General features: G+C 32.9%; 1 protein-coding gene across 4 annotated transcripts in view; it reads left to right on the plus strand.

Annotated features, from left to right (window-relative positions):
* The window catches only part of LOC122501095, a 532,769-nt gene that overhangs the window by 26,559 nt on the left and 482,562 nt on the right, over positions 1–23,648 (plus strand). The window contains exon 2 of one of the 4 annotated variants that reach the window (XM_043610361.1): positions 21,564–21,684. The exons of the other annotated variants lie outside the window; for them this stretch is intronic. The gene's annotated coding sequence lies outside the window, so the exon portion shown is untranslated. The remainder of the gene's footprint in view (positions 1–21,563; positions 21,685–23,648) is intronic. 4 annotated transcript variants of the gene reach the window in all.

The raw sequence follows: 23,648 nt of genomic DNA on the forward strand, positions 1-23,648 counted from the left end.
TTACTTTTACTACTTACACGTCGCGTTTTGCTATTAGCTCAGTCAACCAGTGTTATCTTGTAAATATTTTCGTGTGTATTGTTTTGTACATTGTATTGTCTCGATACTTTTTTTTGTTCTCAAAGAAAAATATTTATGTCATAGAATTGGGTGAGTAAAATTACTAACATTCTTTAAACACGATTAATTTATTAAATCATTGGTGATATTAAAAAGTAAATTATGGATGTTTTTAAAGTTCGTAAGAGAGTTTTGTGTAACTTTCTTATCGATAATAAAGATAGTAAAATTCCATAATTATTAAATTATCTTCAAGATTAGTACAACTTTAATCCTGAGCAGCTGGAAATTGTTGGCAATGATTTGAAATCTTACTTTTTTGGTAGATTTCAGAAGAACTGGAAAGAATGTTTCTACAATAAGAGTGGGTTTGAAAATAAGTTTCAGAAATGGCTAGATTCAGATTTTACAGTGACTTTTAAGGATATAAAAGCAACAGGAGGAAGAAAACATTCATCTATAGAATTTGAAGAAGCTTCTGAGGAAATAAAAAGACGCCGATTATTATCAATTCAAAATGATTTTAGTGAAGTTGAGATCAAGGAAGCATTTCTTAGAAATTTACGTATAACAGGGAAGAAACAATTAGCAAAAAATATAGAAGTACTTTTAAATGCATATGATAAAGATAAAGTCGAACAGGATTCTTATGTTCCCTACTCTCCAGAAGAAGCGCTAGCTTTATCGGAACAAGCACGATTATCGAAATTTCAATACCAGATAATTCAGTTTCAGGCTAAAAGAAGAAATGCTGATATTTATCCACCATACCATCGCATATTGCAGGCTAAAAAGGAATGTTATCCTTCTGAAATAAATATAACAGAAGAAGGTGCCAGTATAAATATTTAGTCCCTTATTGATCTGTGTATTAATAGGCTATTTAAAGACCCTAATTTGCATCTTCCATTACCGGAAAATAGACAGAAAACTGTGTATTTAGATTTCGAATTTAAATATGGCATAGATGGATTGTCAACTGGCACAAAATATAACCAAAAATTTTCTAATGAAGATTTGTCGAAAGCAAGTTTACTTACTGCCTCAATGGTTCCTGTGTGCTTAAAATTGAAAGATACGTCGCATATAGTTTGGAAAAATCCTCATACTTCTTCAGCAAAAAGATGCATACCAATCATGGTAAAATTTGCTAAGGAAACTAAAGAGCTGACAAAGGCAGAGATAAATTCCGTCAAATCTCAAATTGAGAATCTTAATCCTACGAAAGTCACAAAATCTAATGCTTCATACATAGTTAAAACTGAAATGAAGTTAACTATGGTGGACGGTAAGGTTTGTCAGGCACTTACTGATACTCCTTCAAGTTCCACTTGCTATATTTGCGGAGCAAAACCATCAGAAATGAACGATCTGAAGCACGTAAAACAAAAAGTTGAAAAGATAACTTACTTTGATTTTGGTTTGTCAACTTTGCATGCCCGCATCAGATTTATGGAGTACATTTTACATATTGCATATAAGCTCGAAGTCCAAAAATGGTATGTGACATATGCTGCTGAAAAGGAATTGATTTGCGAAACCAAAAATAAAATTCGTGATCAATTCAAAAAGAAAATGGGATTGATCGTAGATCAGCCACAATCAGGAGCTGGTAACTCTAATTGTGGCAATACTTCTCGTAGGTTTTTCGCAGACATTGATCAGACGTCAGAAATAACTGGAGTTGACAAGGAGTTAATAAAAAGGTTTAGCCAGATCTTGGAAATGCTTGCTGGTAATGTAAAAATTCCATCAAAATTTTTCAATAACTTTGCCTTAGAGACGGCTGAACTGTATGTACGGTTATACCCATGGTATTATATGCCTTCATCAGTAAATAAAATTCTAGTTCACGGAGGTAAAGTTATTGACAATTTTCTTCTTCCAATTGGGGCTTATTCGGAGGAGGCTTCAGAAGCCAGAAATAAAGATGTTAAATACTTTCGGCTTCATAACACGAGAAAAACTTCTCGATTGCATTCTATGGAAGATCTAATTCATAAACTATTAGTGTCATCAGATCTTTACATTGCATCTCTTAGACCCGAAAAAGAAACAGTAGATTCAGATCTGGATCCAGAAATTTCCCGATTATTAGAGCAATACGAAATTGAACTCAACGCAAGCTAGATCTAATAATTATTATTGGAAATAACTATACTCAACCGGTCCTTTTTTGAATCGGTTTTTTTGAATCGGTTAAAAATTGTGGTCTGTAGTTGATTATGATTGAAAAAAATACATTTTAAACCACTGTGCGAAGCCCCCTTTGAAGATAAGGAGCACGGAAGCTGTTAAAATCACGACAAGCGACCCAAAGTTTTATGAGGGTATCTTGCCGCTGATAAAAGCAAAGGTAAAACCTGAAGATACGGGTACCGTGATCCGGAAGATCAGGAGAACTTTTAAACAGGAAGTTCTCGTGATAGTGAAAAATGGTGGAGAGACCTTAAAATTTGCAGAGGCACTGTCTTTGGCCCTGCATGGCAAGGCTGAGGTCACACCTCTAGTGAATAGAAGGTCTCTAGAGATTAACCCCTTCGCAGTCAAGACCAAAATCTCATAAGTGGGCTCAAAATGTCGACAAATTTTTAGAAAACTAAAATTTGCGCAAACGAGCATACTATTGTATTTGAAGTCGCTGATTACGAATTCGATATCAGATTTTGAAAATTCAAAATGGCGGATCCAACATGGCGGACATGAAAATTAAAAATCGACTGAATTCATTTGAAACTTGTTACTCAGGGGTTTTCGGGGTCGCTGATTACGAATTCGATATTAGATTTTGAAAAATCAAAATGGTGGTTCCAATACGGCGGACATTTTCTAAAATACATCGGATTCACTTGAAACTTTTTACTCGGGGGTTTTCAGGGTCGCTGATTTTGAAACCGATTTCAGATTTTAAAAATTCAAAATGGCGGATCCAAAATAGCGGACGAAATTTTCTAAAATTCATCGGATTCACTTAAAACTTTTTACCTGGGGGTTTTTGGGGTCGCTGATTTACGAATCCGATTTGAGATTTTGAAAATTTAAAATAGCGGATCCAATATAGCGAATGAAATTTTCTAAAATTTATCGGATTCATTTGATAAATTTTTTAAAAATAGCGTCAGCCATATTCGAAACGCCACATTGTATTTTAAAAATCTTATGCTAGATTCGTAATCAGTGACCCCGTAAACCGCCGAGTAACAAGTTTTAAATGAATCGGACAAGTTTGTAAATTGTCGTCCGCTATATTGGATCAACCATTTTGACTTTTTGAAATCTGAAATCGGATTCGAAATCATCGACCCTGAAAACCCCGGAGTAACGAGTTTTAAATAAATCGGACGAGTTTTTGAAAATGTCGTCCGCTATATTGGATCTGCCATTTTGAATTTTTTAAATCTGAAATCGGATTCGTAATCAGCGACCCTGAAAACCCCCAAGTAAAATGTTTTAAGTGAATCCGATGAATTTCAGAAAATGTCCTCCATATTGGATCCGCCATTTTGAATTTTCAAAATCTGTTAACAGATTTGTAATAAGCGACCCTGAAAACCCCTAAGTAACAAGTTTCAAGTGAATCCGATTAATTTTTGAAAATGTCGTCCGCCATATTGGATGAAGCCACCACAGAGGATGAGGTGACTTCAGCACTGAGAGAAAAGCTGGGTAAACCCGACCTGACGATGGAGTGTCGACTTTTGCCGCGCTACAGAGGAACTAAGGTTGCTCTGGTACGTCTGACAGAGGCAGAAAGTAACACTTTGCTAAAGCTTGGTAAAATAATAATCGGCTGGATAAATGCTCCAATTCGCGAGCATGTTGAAGTAGCTAGGTCCCAAAAGTGCCTAACCTACGGATATTTAACCCGAACCTGCAAAGGCCCCGACAAGGGGCCGATATCCTGTTTTGCAGTGGGCAGTATCAAGAAAGCGATCTCGCCCCTTGGTATCAGGATAAGGCGAAGAGAGCCGCCATAAAGCTGTGCAACTTAGAATTGCAGGTTGACAAGTTTCTGGAGACGAGCAGTGGGTTCGTGTGGATAGAGGTGGCTAATATACGTATGTATAGCTGCTACTTCTCACCCAACGACCCACTGACAAACTTTGTAGCCAATATCGAAGACCTGGAGGCGAGCCTCACAGAATCCAGGCTGGATGTCATCATCACTGGCGATATTAACGCAAAGTCGCCAGAGTGGGGCGAGACGACAATCGACAAGAGGGGAATTCGTATTGGAGAAATGATCTCCAGAAACGACTTATTAGCTGTAAACCGAGGTAATACATGTACTTTTAGACGAGGTGTGATCGGATCAATTATAGATCTAACGATCGCATCGTCTAAACTATTTAGCCGCATAAGCGATTGGCGGGTCTCTGAGGAATATATTGCAAGTGACCACCAGTACATTGAGTTCTCAGTCTCGATGGGAAACACACGAGGAGGAAAAAGACAGAATATTTCTAGTCGCAAAACCTCCTCGTGGAATATAAAGAGACTCGACAAGGAAAAGTTCGGCCGGTCCCTAAGAGAAGCCCTTTTAATTGAGGACTTAGGCTGGGTGAAGAGGCCGAGCTTAGAATGGACTGGAGTTTTTGTAAGTCGAAGAGAAAGAACTCTTCACACTTAGTGAACTACAAAAAGCAGGCAAAAGATTGAAAACAGTCAAGGCGCCTGGAATCGATGGGATAAGTAATGAGATCCTAAAGTTGGTTATCGATACTTCACCCCAGATTCTGCTTCGATGCTTCAATCTTTGCCTTGAGAGAGGAGAGTTCTCCCGCGACTGGAAGCGACAGAGGTTAGTCCTCCTGAGGAAAGGTGAAAAACCTCTAGATAAAGTCTCATCATACAGGCCTATATGCCTGCTAGATACGATGGTTAAACTTTTAGAGGATATGGTTCTGCAGAGAATGCAAGGCCACTTGACCGAAGAAAATCGTCTATCCGATCATCAATTTGGTTTCCGTAAAGGCAAGTCCACAGTTGATGCCATCCAGGCAGTTGTGGACATAGCCAAAGCTGGAAAAAGCAAATTAGGACCTAGAAAAAAGAATAGCTTCTGCGCGTTGGTAGCAATTGACATACGCAACGCGTTTAATTCCGCAAGATGGAAAGATCTCATCGAGTCGATGAAAAAGAAAAACATGCCGCCCTACTTGTTGCGGATAATGGATAATTATCTTAGCGACAGGTGGGTTATATATGAGGGAGACACCTACACTCTTACAATTAGAGAAGAGATGCAGCGTGGGGCTCCTCAAGGCTCGAGGGTGGGTCCATTTGTATGGAATGTACCTTACGATCATTTTCTGCGAATGGATCTGCCCGAAGGTGCGGTGATCATCGGCTTTGCAGACGACGCGTTGTTCGTGTGCACTGCCGAAAGTGAGGAGGCTCTTGGGACATTGTTGAACGAATGTCTGCGACTAGCAAAAAGCTAGCTGGATACCAGAGGTCTTGAAATGGCCCTGGAAAAGACCGAGGCACTGCTGGTCACAGACAGATGTGGTTATGAGCTCCCACGAATCGTGATAGACGGATTTGAGGTCAAGTGAAGTAAGCAAATTAAATATCTTGGTGTGGAGTTGGATGGAAGGTTAAACTTCCACCACCACATGGTTACGGCGTCAAATAAGGCGATTGAGTGTGCGGCTAATCTTTTACGGTTAATGCCAAACGTAGGCGGATCCCGTGAACAAAAACGGAGACTGGTGGCGAGTGTCGCCCACGCTAAAATGCTCAATGCAGCTCCAGCGTGGGCCCTATCCCTGAGGAGTAAAAGATGTGTGACCATCTGTGAAAAGGTACTGTCGGCGCAGAGATCGATAACAACGCGTATCATCTTTGCATATAAGACGGTATCTACGAGTGCTGTGCAGGTCCTTGCAAGTGTCCCGCCAGCAGATCTTTTGGCGAGGAAAAGGTAAGAAATGTTTCTCTTTTCTAAAGAAAGAAGTTCCTTGGATAAGGAATTAAGACCAAGCAAGGGCCTGATCCGCAAAGAAGCGAGGCATAGGCTCATAGAAAGATGGCAAGAAAGATGGGATGGTGAGGAAAAAGGTCGATGGACTTATCGCCTTATCCCGGGACTCGCCACCTGGATAAATAGGAAACACGGTCAGGTTTCCTATTATTTTACTCAGGCGCTCACAGGTCACGGGTGTTTTAACTCGTACCTGTGTCGCTTTAAATTACGCGAGGACGAGGTGTGTGCATATTGCCAGTTCCCTGAGGACAACGCGGAGCACACCCTCTTCTCATGCAAGAAATGGGACTTGGAGAGGCGGGCCATTTTCGAAGGTGTAAACAGTCAAGTTACACCGGAGAACATGGTATCACTGATAACCCAGTCAGAAGAGAATTGGCGGCAAGTCTGTGATTTATTTGTCCATAGTCCGTGATTTATTTGTCCATGTACACTTTTAATTTGTTTTGTGTTTTATTTGTCCCTATACAATTTTAATTCTTTCTGTGATATATTTCTCCTTATACATTTTTTTTATAAATTTGTTTTATGTTTGTATTTGTCTTTATACAGTTTTATGTTTTCAATATTATATACGTGTTTCTTTTTTCTTTTTTTATGTATCCGTTTACAATTTTATCTTTTGACTTTTTACACTTAATTAAACATTTTTTTTATTATTGTTGTGCTGTTAATTTCGCTTTTATATTGAAATAGTTTTAAATTTTAACTATTGACGCAGGAGAACCGCAGACAAAGAACAAAGTGGCAGCAGCGATAGAGTTGGAGCGCCTCCCTCGAAGGCTAAAGTCTTACGACAGTTTCGAGGGAGGGTAAAGGGCTCCAAAAGAAGGGTTACGGGTTTTAGTGGGTCGGGCTGGCAGTAGTTCGCCAGTTTATTAAATTTACTATTTTATATATTTATTTTTCTTTTTTTGTATTTTCTCTTGTTTTATCATACCATTCCCACATAACCTTGGAGTGCGGAATCCAAGGTATTTGTAGGCAGATTTCCCAAAATTCCCTAAGCAAAAAAAAAAAAAAATAAATAATAATAATAATAACATCAATAATAATAATAATCCCCGCCGATGGTTGTCCACTACCGAACATCATTGATGTCTTTGACGTGCTGGGAGAAGCGGATCCACTGCTGAACATCATCGATTTCTTTGATGAGTTGGGAGAAGTGGATCTACTGCCAGACACGACTGATTTCTTTGATGTGCTGAGAGAAGTGGGTTCGCTGCCAGACACGACTGGCATCTTGGATATGTTCGGTAGACCTTGTCGTGGTGGCGGGGCTTTTCACTAAAGGACAACCAAAACAGCACGTATCATGAAAATGAGCGGTAAAAAAAATGATTACCTGCAGGGTAATGCTTCGGCTAAATCCCTCTCCGGTTCCGATCGTCAAGCGCAAGGCGTGGGGGCGATGGCCGGTGGCCCGTGGATGCAGGAGGGCAAAAACGTTTTAAAGATTCCACAGATCATCGTGGAAAGAATCCAAGTAGACAAAAGTGGTGGACTAGGACCCAGGAGAGGCAGTGATTTAAGTGTGGGCAGCTGCATTAGCGTTTTCAGCAACGCTTCTGCTAATGCTACTGCTATTGACCACCAGGATAGGGACACTTGCATTAAGCTGCGAGAGGAGGAGGCGGCTTGTATTTAAAAGATCGAGGAAGAGGTACGCAAGATGCTAGAGTCCTGCAAAGTACAGACTGGAGTGCTCTAAGAAAAGGAGGAAAAGTGAAAGTAGTCCAGAGGGGACAAAGGAGGTAAAGAAAAGGAAAGAAGCACCTTCTAAGGTACCGAAGCCAACAACAAGTCATGGTAGTACGGCGAAGTCAGCGGCTGGAGGATCTACAATGATCGTTAGGGTCGCGGAAGGAAGGTCTTTTGCCGAGGTGCTGGGAAAGGTCCGCAAGGAGGTAAACTCGGAGAAAAGTCAGACTAGAGTAGTTGGAGCAAGACCAACCAAGAAGGGAGACCTCCTCATTAGGATAGGTGGTTCCGCAGACAAGAACGGGTTTACTAAGAAAGTGACCAGAGTTGTAGGTGATTTGGGTAAGGTGCAGAACGCGGACCGAAGGATTACTCTGGAAATTCGCGACCTGGATTGCCTTACCCAGGAGGACGAGGTGCAGGAGGCACTATCGGGTCTCATAAGTGAACCGGCAGAAAGCAGAAGAGTGACGGTTCTTGGACCTAATAAGCGGGGAATGAAACTCGCAGTTGTGGTCACCGACCAGGATCAGGCTGCAAAGCTGGAGGTGCTCGGACGCATAAAAATTGGTTTTATGTCATGCCCGATCAGAAGGAGGCTTATGATAGTGAGGTGTTACCGATGCCTCGGCTATGGTCACCTAGCAAGAGAATGTAACAGGACGGATAGATCGACTGCGTGCTTTAAGTGCGGTGAAGTCGATCACAAGGCTGTGGATTGCAAGAGGAATGGTTCTTGATTTTTGTGTAAGGAAAAGTTCCCAGAAACGAAAAACGTTCATCACGTTGCGGGAAGTGGAACTTGCAGGGTCGTCCGAACTGCCCTTGAGGAGTGTGATTTTCATTTGTCCTTTTTCAATTTTAATTTGTTTTGCGATTTTTATTTGTTATTTGTCCTTTTACAATTTTATCTTTTGAACTTTACTGTCAATATGTTTACTTTCTTGTTTCTGTTGCCTATGTCCAACTGCAATTTTTTTAACACTTTCTTAACATTTGTTTTTTATTGTTGTGTTGTGAATGCCGCTTTGACATTAAAATAGTTTTACATTTTAACTATTGACGCATGAGAGCCGCAGGGAACGAACAAGGTTGCATCAGCGACAGATTTGCAGCGCCACCCTCGAAGGCTAAAGTCTTACGACAGTTCCGAGGGTGGGTATAGGTCTTCAAAAGAAGGGTTACGGGTTTTAGTGGGTCGGGCTGGCAGTAGGTCGCCAGTTTATTTAAATTATTATAGTATTTATTTATTTGCCTTTTTTTATATTTCTTTTTTTTTGTTTCACTATACCAGCCTTACATAACCTTGTAGTGCGAAATCCAAGGTATCTGTAGGCAGATTTCCCAAAAGTTCCTAAGCAAAAAAAAATAATAATAATAGTCTGAAATTTTATCGTTGTTTAGTGACAAGTAATTTTTGTATTTTAAATCATTAAGATCGAGCGTGGTAAGAAAATGCGTTTGAATATATGATTTTTAAACTTGCTTTTTTTAAAATTAAGTTACTGAAAACCTAAAATTTTCTTTAATTACTGATATATTATTGCATTTTTTACCAGGCTAAATATTATTTGTCTTGTTTCAGTGTACAATGATGTTTCTTTCTACAAAAAATTTTTTTTAATAATTTAATTGATGAAGTCTGATTTTTTTAATGTTAAAAATAGTATATTAATACTATTTTATATAGTATTTTATACTTTATTTTATACTATTTATATTTATAAATATAATAGTATATTTATACCCTTGTTGCTTAATATACTATTGTTTATGAGGCATTCCATTTCAAAACGACCCCCTTCATAAAAAATTGCCATTGTAAGGTAATTTTTAAATAATGATTTCTCCTATTAAAATATTTAAAATAATTAGAGCTGTGCAACATTTGAATCGAACCGAGTTTTGTTCGGTTCTGGTTAGAATTATTTTGCACAGCTCTAAAAATAATATTGGGTCAGAATTCGTGAAATTTTCACAGAAAATAAAAAGTATTTTTTTTAAATCGAAGTGTTGAAAAAACATTTCTATTTGGCCTTAAGAATGTGTCCACCAAAAAACAGGAAAAAAAAATTATTTTTTATAAAAGTTATTGCAAAATTAATTTATTAGCAACTTTTTAAACAAAATTTTATTTCTCCTAAATGAATGAACCGATTTAAATGAACCAAGCGGGAATATAAAGGGGATAAAATATACTTTCGTTTAGAATTAGAAAATTTCTAAAAAGTTTATTTTTTAATTATTATTTAATAAATTTTTTATAAACAATTAATTTTTTTTAATGTTCTGCGCCTTTTAAAAATTTGAAAAAAATATTAACATACACTTAAAACTATAAGAAATCAAAATCCATTGAGAAAATTTTGGAGCGACAATTATTTTAAAAGTTATAAACAAATTATATTGGCGCGGTGTTGTGCATCAACGCTGAACTTAGTTTTTGATCATTTTTATCAATTTTTATGGTTATATAATTGAATAAAAATGTTAATTTGACAGTGTTTTGTTCATTTCGTAGTTAAAAATAATGTTTTAATTCTGAAAATCATCAAAATCGCATCTCCGTTCAATATAATTTGTTTATAACTTTTAAAATAATTGTCGCTCCAAAATTTTCTCAACGGATTTTGATTTCTTATAGTTTTAAGTGTATGTTAATATTTTTTTCAAATTTTTAAAAGGCGCAGAACATTAAAAAAAATTAATTGTTTATAAAAAATTTATTAAATAATTATTAAAAAATAAACTTTTTAGAAATTTTCTAATTCTAAACGAAAGTATATTTTATCCCCTTTATATTCCCGCTTGGTTCATTTAAATCGGTTCATTCATTTAGGAGAAATAAAATTTTGTTTAAAAAGTTGCTAAAAAATTAATTTTGCAATAACTTTTATAAAAAATAATTTTTTTTCCTGTTTTTTGGTGGACACATTCTTAAGGCCAAATAGAAATGTTTTTTCAACATTTCGATTTAAAAAAAATACTTTTTATTTTCTGTGAAATTTTCACGAATTCTGACCCTAATGTAAATATTAAAACTAAAACATAAATACTTTTATTAATTTGCATATTTAAATATACATATTTTATTGTTTTGCGTTACCATGGCATTTGTTTTTGTAAAAGGTATGAAAGAATTTGCTCCCATAAGTGCAAAAGATCCGAGAGTCGAGTGTATTAGTGAATAAAGTTTGGCTTTAATAAATAGGAGAAATAATTGTTTAAAAATTGCCTTACAATGGCAATTGTTTATGAAGGGGGTCGTTTTGAAATGGAATGCCTGTTATATTGAATAATCTGAAATTTGGTACATCTACATGAAATGCCTTTAACAAAACCACCTATGTGTCACTAATTTTTTAATTTGGTATATTAACAATGATAGATTTTAAATTTATATTAAATTTCATATTAAAATTTTTGTTTAACAAAAAAAATATGCTGAATTTATTAAAGTTACATTCATGAAACTTTCAGTTAATTAATTAAAAACGAAAACCTAAACATAGTTCGATGATTCGTGTTGTTTCTGAATATTGTAAAATTTTAGAGAAATAATGTTAATTTTTATTGTCCGACATTTTTTCTTTAATACAAGTTTTGCACAAAATCATTAAAAGAAAAAATGACAAACAAAAATTATTAAATTTATGCCTATATAGTGCATAAAAAAATAAAAATTTCTGACTTTCTAACTCTATACCCCCCTTTTTATGCGCTGTCGTCCCTTGACAGCTTTATAGGTTGACTAATAGAAAAACTTCTTAAATAGAGGCAAATTTTAATTAAGCTTTGTTAAACGGTTATATCTTTAAATCTCTTTTTCTGTGAGGATTTTATTGTAAACTAGAACCAAAAGGACGCGCGTTGCGCGCCCACTTCTGGTCCTTTCCCACAACAAAAACCTTAATATAACCTTAAATTAAATCTTAATTAAATAAAAACATATGTTTATATTTTAAAAATTATTTCTCTGTTAATAAGATTGTTTAAAAGTTTTTTAATTTTTTAAATGTAAGTTTGACAAATTGAATTTTCTAAAAAAAATTACACGTTAATGCCTATAAAAAATTCTCATTCTGGAGAAAATCACCTTTAAAATAAGCATAACATCATTAAAAAGCATTCAGTATTTTAGAAGTTATTAAAATTTTTGTAAAACATTGAAAATTATCATTTTTTAAAAATGTCTAAATAAAATATTAATCAAATGACTTCTAAAAGATCTTGATCAATTCAAAATTTAAACATCTTTTAAAACTTAAAAGATACAAAAATTTTAGTTTCCGTACATGATACATTTTAAAATGTTTTTCATTCTCCTGAAAATGGGTATGGTCTCTAAATTTTAACTGGTAGTGTATATTATATTTTTATTAGAGTTTTTCTTATATTTAATATTGAAATAATATATATATATATATATATATATATATATATATATATATATATATATATACTACAAAACTAATTGTGTTCGTAATATGGAAATTACAAAGTAAAAACGCTACAGATATTTTCCATCAGTTTATTATATTTTTACTTATATTATGGCCAAAATAAATGAAACCGGACACTTGAAAAATTATGGCAAAACTCCAAGGATTCATTTAAAGAAAGAAAAATCAGTAACCTTGTATATTATAGAAATTGTGTAGATTTTTCTGCCAAAATACAGGCGAAAATTTTTTTATCACGTCAAGTTTTTGAAAAAAATGGGGTTGAAACCCCTAAAAACAGCGTTTTTGGCACTTTTTAAAAAATTGTGGGGCAAAATCCTGACGTGATAAAAATTTTGCTATTATCAGAAATTAAAGCTTAATTCATGCCCTTTCAAATGAGCCCTCAGCCGATTAATATCCTTCAACCCTTAAAGCAGGCGGTGTGTTTTTGTCCAGGGGTGCAAAAACTTTAAAATACATATACAAAAAAAATTATTTAAGGGATTTTTTAGGGGTTGTGAATTGAGAAAAATTTTGAAGCTATAGGTTTAAGTACACGGCTACCCCTAAAAAACCCTTAAATAATTTTCTTTGTATATGTATTTTAAAGTTTTTGCACCCCTGGACAAAAACACACCCCCTGCTTTAAGGGTTGAAGGATATTAATCGGCTGAGGGCTCATTTGAAAGGGCATGAATTAAGCTTTAATTTCTGATAATAGCGAAATTTTTATCACGTCAGGTTTTTCTTCCACAATTTTTCAAAAAGTGCCAAAAACGCTGTTTTTAGGGGTTTCAACCCCATTTTTTTCAAAAACTTGACGTGATGGAGCATTTTGGACTTTAGATTCGTGTCCAGGGCAAAATTTGCCTTCGGAAACACTTTGTCGCTTTCATTATCCCGAAATGATGCAGGCCTGTGTACTTAGAGTTTTGCACATCAATACATGGTAATTTAATTTTCCCAAAATATTCAGAACATTCTTGAATTTGCAATTGTTTATAAGAATTGTTAATAACAATTTTAGATTTTAATTTTTTAACAATCTTTTTATTTTATCATTAAAGTAGGTATAGACATTAAGCTTTATTTAAAAGAAATTACTTTATTATCATTATTTGTTTCAAAGTAATAATAACATGAAAATAAAATGATCCAGTACTTCAACACCAAATTACTTTATTAATAAAATTTTTTTTGAAATTGTTTCACTTATTTTGATCTCTGATAAATGATTTATTACCATTTATTAAATCAATTTTAATTAATTGTACACTATCTGCGAAAATTGTGTAAATACTACATGTTAGTGCTACACAGGAAATGAAAAGTGTTGTTTTAACCTGAATTTGTGTTAAAATAACACGCAACAAATTTTACCCTCGTAGGGTAAAAATGTAGGGGAAACTGGGGCGAAAAGTTAAATTTTGCATAAATGATTTTTTTTAGACAATATAATCCGCTTAGATGCAAATATTTATATATCAATATTGTAGGGCAACTTGTCCCCTACAACTTTCAATAAAAAAGTTTCTGATATTTTCTCATACAATACATGTTTTGTCCTTTCTTGAAAATTTTGTTTTTTTTTTACTTTTCGCCCCATGCTGGGGCGAAATGTTGAATTCTATTTCTAGCCTACTAAAATTATTTTCTGATAGGTGTTAAGTAGTAGATAAGTTAAAGTATTCATAAACAAGTTATTTAGTTAATAAAAGATCTGTGTTTATTGCACAAAAGCTTTAGAACAGTTATAAAGTTAAAAAAAAATTTTTCAAAAAAAAAAAATTTTGGTTTATTTTACGTGAACGGTCTTGTTTTCTGACAGAGTACTTCCCTAATGTCAAATAAGTCATTTTTAAACAAATAAGCCCAAAAAATCAAAAACAAAAGAAATTTAACAACATGTAAAAATACATTTACCTTCTCGCCCCACCATCTAATTTTGAACTGAAATCAAAAATTTTCTTTTTCTGTTTAAGCAACATAAACTTTTGTATAATAAAAAACTGGGTACTTGTTTAAGATTTATTAAAAAAATATTAAACCATGTAAAGTATTCCTGAAATTATATTAATTTTTTAATAAAACAAGGCAAACTCAAGGACGAGATCAAGCATTTTTTAAATGATTCTAGAAAGTTATTTAAATTTCTTTACAAGATAAAGAATAGTTATTTTCGTATCAAGGGCGCAAAATAGGTGATTGCGACGATGGCGAAAGGAAGGGACCGAGGGGACACAATTTCGCGCCCGAGGCGAAGCCGAGGGAGCGAAAGTGTCCCCGAGGTCCCGAAATTTCGCCATCGTCGTAATCACCTTTGCGCCCATGATGCTAACATAATTTTTTGTCCTAACTGCACGGAAAGTATGTCATTGAGGGCACGAACGATTAAACGCTCATATTAGTTAAAAATTAAACTCTCTATAAATGTTAACTCTTTGAAGTCTATAATGATACAAGTTTTAATATAGAAATAAGAAAACAATGTATTCTGGAAATATAGTAATTGCCAATTTTTATAACCTAAATGTGAACAAAACCAAATGTGTCTTAATTTTTTTTAGAGAAAATCGAAAAAAAATTGCACATTTTTCTAGAAAAAATAAAACAAGTTGAAAATGTTTGCATTTTTATAGTCAACATAAAAAGAAACTCGAAAATATCACATTTTAATGCCCGCTTCCCCTACCCCTGGGTTGTAATGAGTCACTTTGCGCCCGCTCTAAGTGCTCGAAATGACATACTTTCCGTGCAGGTAGGACAAAAAAATTATTTTATATCATTAAAAAGTAGTATTTTACACAATTTTTAAAAACTTACCTCCTTATCCTTATTTTTAATCACAAAAATTTTTTTCGTCTTATTTTTTTTAATTTTGAAAAGAGAAAAAAACATGTTCTTCACTTTGGACTTTTATTCTTCTGTATTATATACTGCAAAAATGTGTTAATAAACTGTAACTACACTGTAAAAAAAGGGAGTTAAATTTTAACTCCCCAGGGGATTCTATAAAAGTCGCACCCATTAGGGAGTTAATGCCAGGGGAGTTAAATAAAGAGAGTTAAAACTTTACACCCAAATGCTAACTCCCCAAGGAAAAAATAACTCGCGCGGGTTTTGAATGAAGGGAGTTAGAAATTAACTTTCTTTTGGAGTTGATTTTTAACTCGAAAAATTTCACTCCCAACTCCCGAGTCCGTTAACTCCCTTAATTTTTTACAGTGTATATATATACTTACTTGAAGTATAAAATAGACTACCAATGCTAAAAAATAAAAAACTGGTAGTCTAAAATAGACTACCAGTAACGCTCCTGTATATAATTTGCTTGAATCTCACTCACACTCATGCTTACTACTAATTCATAGTTTCTCTCTCTCTCTTTCCTCTCTCTATCTCTGCTCACCGGTCACTCAATATACTGCCTACTGGTTGAAAGAAACCCTTCAAACAATAGACCAGGTACTCGAGCAGACCTTTCGTTTCTCTTTAAATTATATATATATATATATATATATATATCTACCTATATTACAAAAAGATATCGCCGCCGCCGCCGCCGCTGTTTCAAGATTCTGTAAGGGCGCCCTAGCCCAAAGGGGCCGTCAAAACTTATGTCAAAATTGACCTATTTTTTGACCTATAGGTCAAAAAGAGGATAAATAACGGCCTCACATTACGTCAAAATCTATGTCTAATTTGACATATTTTTTTACCTGTAGGTCAAAAAGAGGATAAATAAAGGCCTCACATTACGTTAATATAGGTCAATTTTGAGGGCAGTTTTGACCTAGGCGTCAAAATTTGACAAAGAATTTCCTCTACCCTCAAAATTTAGGTCAATTTTGAGGGCAGTTTTGACCTAGACAAACAATTTCCGCTACCCTCAAAATTTAGGTCAATTTTAAGGGCAATTTTGACCTACCCATCAAAAATTGACAAACAATTTCCACTACCCTCAAAATTTAGGTCAATTTTGAGGGCAGTTTTGACCCAGACGTCAAAATTTGACAAAGAATTCCCGCTACCCTTAAAATTAAGGTCAATTTTGAGGGCAGTTTTGACCTAGACGTTAAAGTTTGACAAACAATTTCCGCTACCCTCAAAATTTAGGTCAATTTTGAGGGCAGTTTTGACCTACACATCAAAATTTGTCAAACAATTTCCGCGCGCAGACTTAATGATGAGGTGAAGTTTGGCATCTTACCTAACAATGTAAGGTAATTTTAAAATTGTGTTTGCTCTTACACCTATCATTTTGACCTAATTTTGACGTTTTATTTTTACTTCCTCATTTAGTTACGTCATAATCTATGTGTAATTTGACTTTTATTTAACTACAACTTAAAAAGGGACAATAAAGGACAATAAACGTATCTATGATACGTCAAAATCTATTTAAAATTTGACGCCTTTTTAACCTATAGGTTAAAATGGGTCAAAATATATGTCAAAGTTTAATCTAATTTTTGACATATATATAAAAAAGGTCCATAACGATTATTACATTACGTCAAAATCTATGCGTATTTTGTCATGTATTGTATGCAATTTATTAAGATGCATTGATATTAAGAAAAAATTACTTTAAATTTATAAAAATTAAAATTAATAGAAAAATAGAGATAGGGGGTTGGCGCGCGAAGCGCGCAGGGGGGCGAAGCCCCCCTAGTATATATATATATATATTTATTTCAAATATCTTACTGTCTCCTTCTTTCTAGATACTAAATACCATTATCGGTCTCTGTTTATAACGCAGAAAATCTAACGCTATTGCTTTCTTCCTCTTTCGAAAGTAAATAACATTAGAATGTCTCTCTTTACCTAATTTGCATATCTACTGATTTCATATAAGGATACAAAAAATTGCTTTTATTTAATTTTTCTTACAGTGTACTTGATACATTTTATAAGAAGAATTTGCTTATGATAAATGTAAATTAAGGAATTTTTTCTTTTTTTTAATAAAAAATTATTTTGTTACAAATTTATGTTTATGTTTATGTGTTCGATTTTTTGACATATCTTTATGTTATTTGACCTCAGGAGTTCAAAAATGACATTTTTAAAAAATTTTATTCCGTATGTGTGTGTAAACATCACATTTTCATAAATATCTCGAAATCATAAAGAGCTTTTGGGTTAAATTTTTTTTAAATTGTAGATCTCACCTGCGGACATAAAGTGAGAGTACTTTCTGATATATTAATAAAGTTTAACTAATTTTTTTTTATTTTTAATTTTGCAAAAAAACGTTTTTTGTCCATAACTTTAAAAAAATGTTAGGACACCTATAAATGTTTTTCCATAATTTTGTAGAGTTTTTTTAGACGCATCTTTTGAGCCCTAATTAAACATTTTTCGTCCATATTAACCGTAGTTATTAAACTTTTAAAAGTCAAAAATTCTGGAAAATAAGACTTTTTTGAAAATTTTGTTGAAAAACGTAAAAGTAACTTTAAAATTATCGTTATCAACTTGCAGAGCATTAAAAAACGCTTCGATTGACCTATTTTTGAACCTAGTTCGATAATAAATTTCGAAATTATTGGTATTTTAAAAACCAAACATTGTGAAAAATGACATTTTCTGAACTTTTTTGTTTGAAAATTTTTATTTAACTAATTAATTATTGTAACTATCTTGTAGGGTATTTAAAAATACATTGACTGACTCAAAATTTAATCACTTTTAACATATTTATAAAAAGTTATTCAAATAGTTCTATTATTTTTATCTCCATGAGGAAGAAAAGTGTTCATGAAATAAGCACCAAAATTATAAAAAAAAATATACAACTTGGCAGCGGTTTTTAATAATGTTGTAATATTTAAACATTTCTTTTTATTTTAAAATTTTAAGTAGAATTTGAGTTTTGGAAATTTTAATTCAATTGTCGTGCCAATTTCAAATTATCTGTTTGACTCAATTGAATGTTTGAAGAATAGTTATATATGTATCCTAATTTTCGAAGTTTAATAAAATGCTGAGATTGTTTTTATTGTTTTATACGTTATAACTTTGCTTCTTAGACATTGTGTATATTTTGATTATTTATTTCGTGAAAATATTTTTTTTAATTTGTCAGCTATAATTTTCAGAGAACGAGAAATAATAAGAAATATATATGTTTTATTTAAATTATATAAAAGTGAATGAAATATTTTAATTGTCGATACAGGCATTTCTTTCAATGTTTACTTCCTACTGACCTACTATGTGTTTCAAAAATGTTTGACCGTGGAGAAAAATTGATATTACTCAGTAGAAAAAAATCTCTATAAAACAAGACAAAATGCACGAAATAGATAATTTTATTGTTCATATAATTTCCATTCATAACATATGACTAAAAATTTTTTTGCAAACATATGAATAAAAAAAGCGTGAAAAACAAAGACTTTTGAGTGATTTTTACTAAATAACACTTTGACTCTATAAATTTCATAGAAAAAATGGTTGGAGAAATCTGAAAAAATTCATCAACATTCCTTAATATCTACTTTCAACATATTTACCAATTGTTTTTTAAAAAATTTTAAACAATTGTCTACATATTTATTCTTAAGGAGAAGTGCAATTTTGGCTTGTAATTGTGATAGAAAATTCAAACAAAATTTAAAATTTTTTAAATAAATTTTTATTCTAAATTTATTAAAAGAATTATTGTACAATTGTAAATTTCTTTTATATTAACAATTCTTTTTTTCAGAATTTTTTTTTACTTTGGATACAAAGAGGGCAATAAGTTTCAATAACACCCTTGAACTTCTGGAAGGATTGCTATTCAGCCTAGCCTTTTTTTTTGCATGGCACCTGAAAATAGGAAAAATGACATAGCCATAAACAAGACAGTTCTACCTGAGTATATAATAATTGAGCATGAAAAGCATTATAGCGTGGATCTAAAGAAATTAGACTTTGCAAAAATTTCAATTTGAAATCCTTGAAAATCCAAATTTCTGTTATACCTTTCGACGATAACTCTGCAGAATTATTTAAAAAAGAATTCAATTTAAAAAAATTGAATTATTTACCCCTTTGCGGCATGCATAACATTATAACATTAATTTAAAAATCACAAATGCTTATGAGGGTTTTTAGGGTCGCTGATTACGAATCTGAAGTCCGTTTTCCAAAATTCAAGATGGCGGATCCAATATGGCGGACAAATTTTTTTAGAATTGATAAAAATCGCTTAAAAATCATTACTCGGGGGTTTTCGGGGTCGCTGTTCACGAATCTGAAGTCCGTTTTCCAAAATTCAAGATGGCGGATCCAATATGGCGGACGAATTTTTTTAGAATTGATCGAAATTACTTAAAAATAGTTACTTGGGGGTTTTCGGGGTCGCTGATTACGAATCTGAAGACCGTTTTCCAAAATTCAAAATGGCGGATCCAATATGGCGGACGAAATTTTTTAGAATTGATCGAAATTACTTAAAAATAGTTACTTAGAAGTTTTCGGGGTCGCTGATTACGAATCTGAAGACCGTTTTCCAAAATTCAAAATGGCGGATCCAATATGGCGGACGAATTTTTTTTAGAATTGATCGAAATTACTTAAAAATAGTTACTTGGGGGTTTTCGGGGTCGCTGATTACGAATCTGAAGACCGTTTTCCAAAATTCAAAATGGCGGATCCAATATGGCGGACGAAATTTTTTAGAGTTGATCGAAATTACTTAACCCTTTAACGTCCAAAATTTTTTTTTCGATCAAAATTCATGAAACTTGGTACCTAGGGGTTTTCGGGGTCCCTGATTACGAATCTGATGTCAGATTTCAAAAATTCAAAATGGCGGATCCAATATGGCGGACCGGAATTTTAAAATTTGGTGAATTTTTATGAAACTTGGTATGTAGGGGTTTTTGTGGTAGCTGATTATAAATCCAATGTAGCTTGGAACTAGTGGCTTACTAAGTCCACGTCGTTAGTTCTGGGTCACGCAAAGTGTAAGTTGGTTTCGTATTTAAAAATTATTAAAGACCTAACACAGTTTCTAAAATTTATCCATTATCTTTAAATGCGACATTTTGAATATTGAAAATATGACATCTAATTCGTAATCAGTGACATCGAAAACCCCTAGATTCAAAGCTCCATATAAATTCATGAATTTAAAATTCTCGGTCCGTCATATTGGATTTGCCGTTTTTAATTTTCAAAATCCTACATCAGATTTGTAATCAGCGACCTCGAAAACCCCTAGATACGAAGTTCCATGAAAATCCATCTAATTTTAAATTTTCGTCCGCCGTATTGGATCCGCCATTTTGAATTTTAAAAATCTGACATTAGATTCATAATCAGCGATTTCGAAAACCTCTACATACCAAGTTTCATAAAAATCCATCAAATTTTAAATTTTTCTATCCGCCATATTGGATTTACCATTTTGAAATTTCAAAATCCGACATCAGATTCGCAATCAGCGACCTCGAAAACGCCTAGATACCAAGTTCCATGAAAATTCATCAAATTTTGAATTTTCGTCCGCCATATTGGATCCGTCATTTTTAATTTTCAAAATCTGACATCAGATTCGTAATCAGCGACCTCGAAAACCCCTAAATACCAAGTTCCATGAAAATCCATCGAATTTAATATTTTCGTCCGCCATATTGGATCCGCCATTTTGAATTTTTTAAATTTGACATCAGATTCGTAATCAGCGACCTCGAAAACCCCTACATACCAAGTTTCATGAAAATCCATCAAATTTTAAACTTTTCGGTACGCCATATTGGATCCGCCATTTTGAATTTTCAAAATCTGACATTAGATTCGTAATCAGCGACCCCGAAAATCTCTAGATATCATTTTGTTATTAAATATATTAACCCTATTTGAAGATAGGTTTTTTTATTCTTTATGGTACAGCATATGTACCGCTGGACGTTAAAGGGTTAAAAATAGTTACTTGGAAGTTTTCGGGGTCGCTGATTACGAATCTGAAGACCGTTTTCCAAAATTCAAAATGGCGGATCCAATATGGCGGACGAAATTTTTTAGAATTGATCGAAATCGCTTGAAAGGCGTTACTCAGGGGTTTTCGGGGTCGCTGATTACGAATCTGAAATTACTTTCAATAAATAAACGTTAAATTATTGAATAATTGTACCGTCGGCATTTTCGTTACCCGATGTACACCGCGGGGAGGTTGCACGATCGGGATTTGTACATCGTTTAGCCCTGAAAAGGGCAGTTTGGTAAATACTGTTTAAAACTTTATAATAATCAAATTGAGCTGTTTATTTACTAATAAAATTAACTAATTAATTAAAATTAGCAGATTTTAATTGCTATTATAAAGTTTTGATGTCTCTTGCTTTAAACAAGTAAATTTTTTCCAGCAGTGGTAAGCAGCGAAGCAATTTCTTGTGGGAAACAGGCAGAGTGGTACATTGCAAGCTTTACACATCCATGATGTTCGCTTTTGGTCGGCTTTAGTACTGCAATGAGCGCAGCGTCTAGGTGAAGCGATAATTTTAGGCATATGAGCTGATTGACTTTTTCTTTTTTCCTCTGACACTTTTGGTTTGTAAGAAGAGATTGTACTTAATTTAAGTTTCTTCCCAGTTGAACTTGGTAGTTTGTGTCCTACCAATTCATCTACTAAACGTAGCGTAAAAAGGACAAGTTATAATTCAGCATTATTTGACTGACCGCATACCTACGATTATGGTAACAAACAATAAACAAAATACTATCCATAGTTTGACGAAACAAATGACAAGCGCAAAAAAGACAAGTTATAAATCAGCAATATTTGACTGAACTCATATTTATGTTGATTATAACAAACAATAAACAAAACACTGTTGAGAGTTCAAATAAACTAAAATACTAACTGGACTAAAGCAAATGAATTTTACTGAAAGCGAATTGCTTTGCTGCTTACCACTGCTGAAAATAAAATTTAATTGTTCAAAGCAAGACACATCAAAACTTTATAATAGCAATTAAAATCCTCTGATTTTAATTAATTAGTTAATTTTATTAGGAAATAAACAGCTCAATTTGATTATTATAAAGTTTTGAACAGTATTTACCAAACTGCCCTTTTCAGGGCTAAACGATCTACAAATCCCGATCGTGCAACCTCCCCGCGGTGTACATCAGGTAACGCAAATGCCGACGGTACAATTATTTAATAATTTAACGTTTATTTATTGAAAGTAATTTTAGATTCATAATCAGCGACCCCGAAAACCCCCGAGTAACGACTTTTAAGCGATTTCGATCAATTCTAAAAAAATTTGTCCGCCATACTGGATCCGCCATCTTGAATATCGGAAAACGGACTTTAGATTCGTAATCAGCGACCCTAAAAACCCCCAAGTAAAGACTTTCAATCAATTTCGATTGAATTTAAAAAAAAAAAATTTTTTGTTCTTTAATTTATTTATTTATAGTAGTTTATAATTTCACGTAACCTCATTCGCTATTAATTTTTCGACATTTAAAAATGTTTTGATTATTAATTAACAAAGATTTTTGGATTTTACTTGAAAAAGACTGTATATAAACAGATATTTTCACAATATAAAAGGTGGTAATCTGGGTTACCACTATGCTGCAATGGTTAAAAAAAATTTATTTCCATATTTATTTAAAGGATTTTGAATGATTGGAATTTTTTTTAAATTTAATTATAAACTCTGGATTTAAGAAAAAAAAATCTTGTCTCTTTTTTTAAAATAAATTTTAAAAGAAGTTACTTTAGGAACGGATCATAGCTAAAATTGAGTAAAATGGAAGATGGAAATGATGAAAGTAATCTGAAAGATTCACAATGAAAATGTTTTTGTAATATAAAATAAAAATTATATTACTAGGTTGTCTTTAATTATTGTGAGTCATTAAACTTATAAGAGGTTCGGAATTAAGACCTTTTTTAAAATTTCCATTTCTAAAAGAAAATAGTAAAGTAGTGTGGGATGAAAAATCCCGAAAAAAATACCATCTGAGTTTTATACATACAACAGTTATTAAATCGATCTGTAATCCATTTAGGATGTAAATTAAGAAAATTATTTTTTTTAGTTTTTTCAAGTATTGTGACAAGAAAGTACATATTTTCTGCATAAAAATGTAACTTATTTCATTTGTTTTTCTAAGTTTGAAAAATAACTTTAAGCAAACTTTACGATAATTATTTTTGAATCAGTTCTATGATGAAAATTTTTAAATATATCAATAATGTAATGTCTTTTAGAATAATTGAATTTTGTAAAATTTAGTTAAACATGATTATAATTTTTTTTGAAAATATGTTTGATATATTTTGTATTTATCCTATAGTTTTTTTATTATTTATTACATTGAAAGTTATTTTGATAAAAAATAGAAAACGTTAGTAGGTTGATTTATTCTTTATTATTGTTTTAGTTGCATAGTTATTTTAGTTTTTTTGTAATCGAAATAATTTGTTCTTG

This window comes from Leptopilina heterotoma, unplaced genomic scaffold (genome assembly GCF_015476425.1).
Source record: "Leptopilina heterotoma isolate Lh14 unplaced genomic scaffold, ASM1547642v1 Lhet_201, whole genome shotgun sequence".
Taxonomy (NCBI): Eukaryota; Metazoa; Arthropoda; class Insecta; order Hymenoptera; family Figitidae; genus Leptopilina; species Leptopilina heterotoma.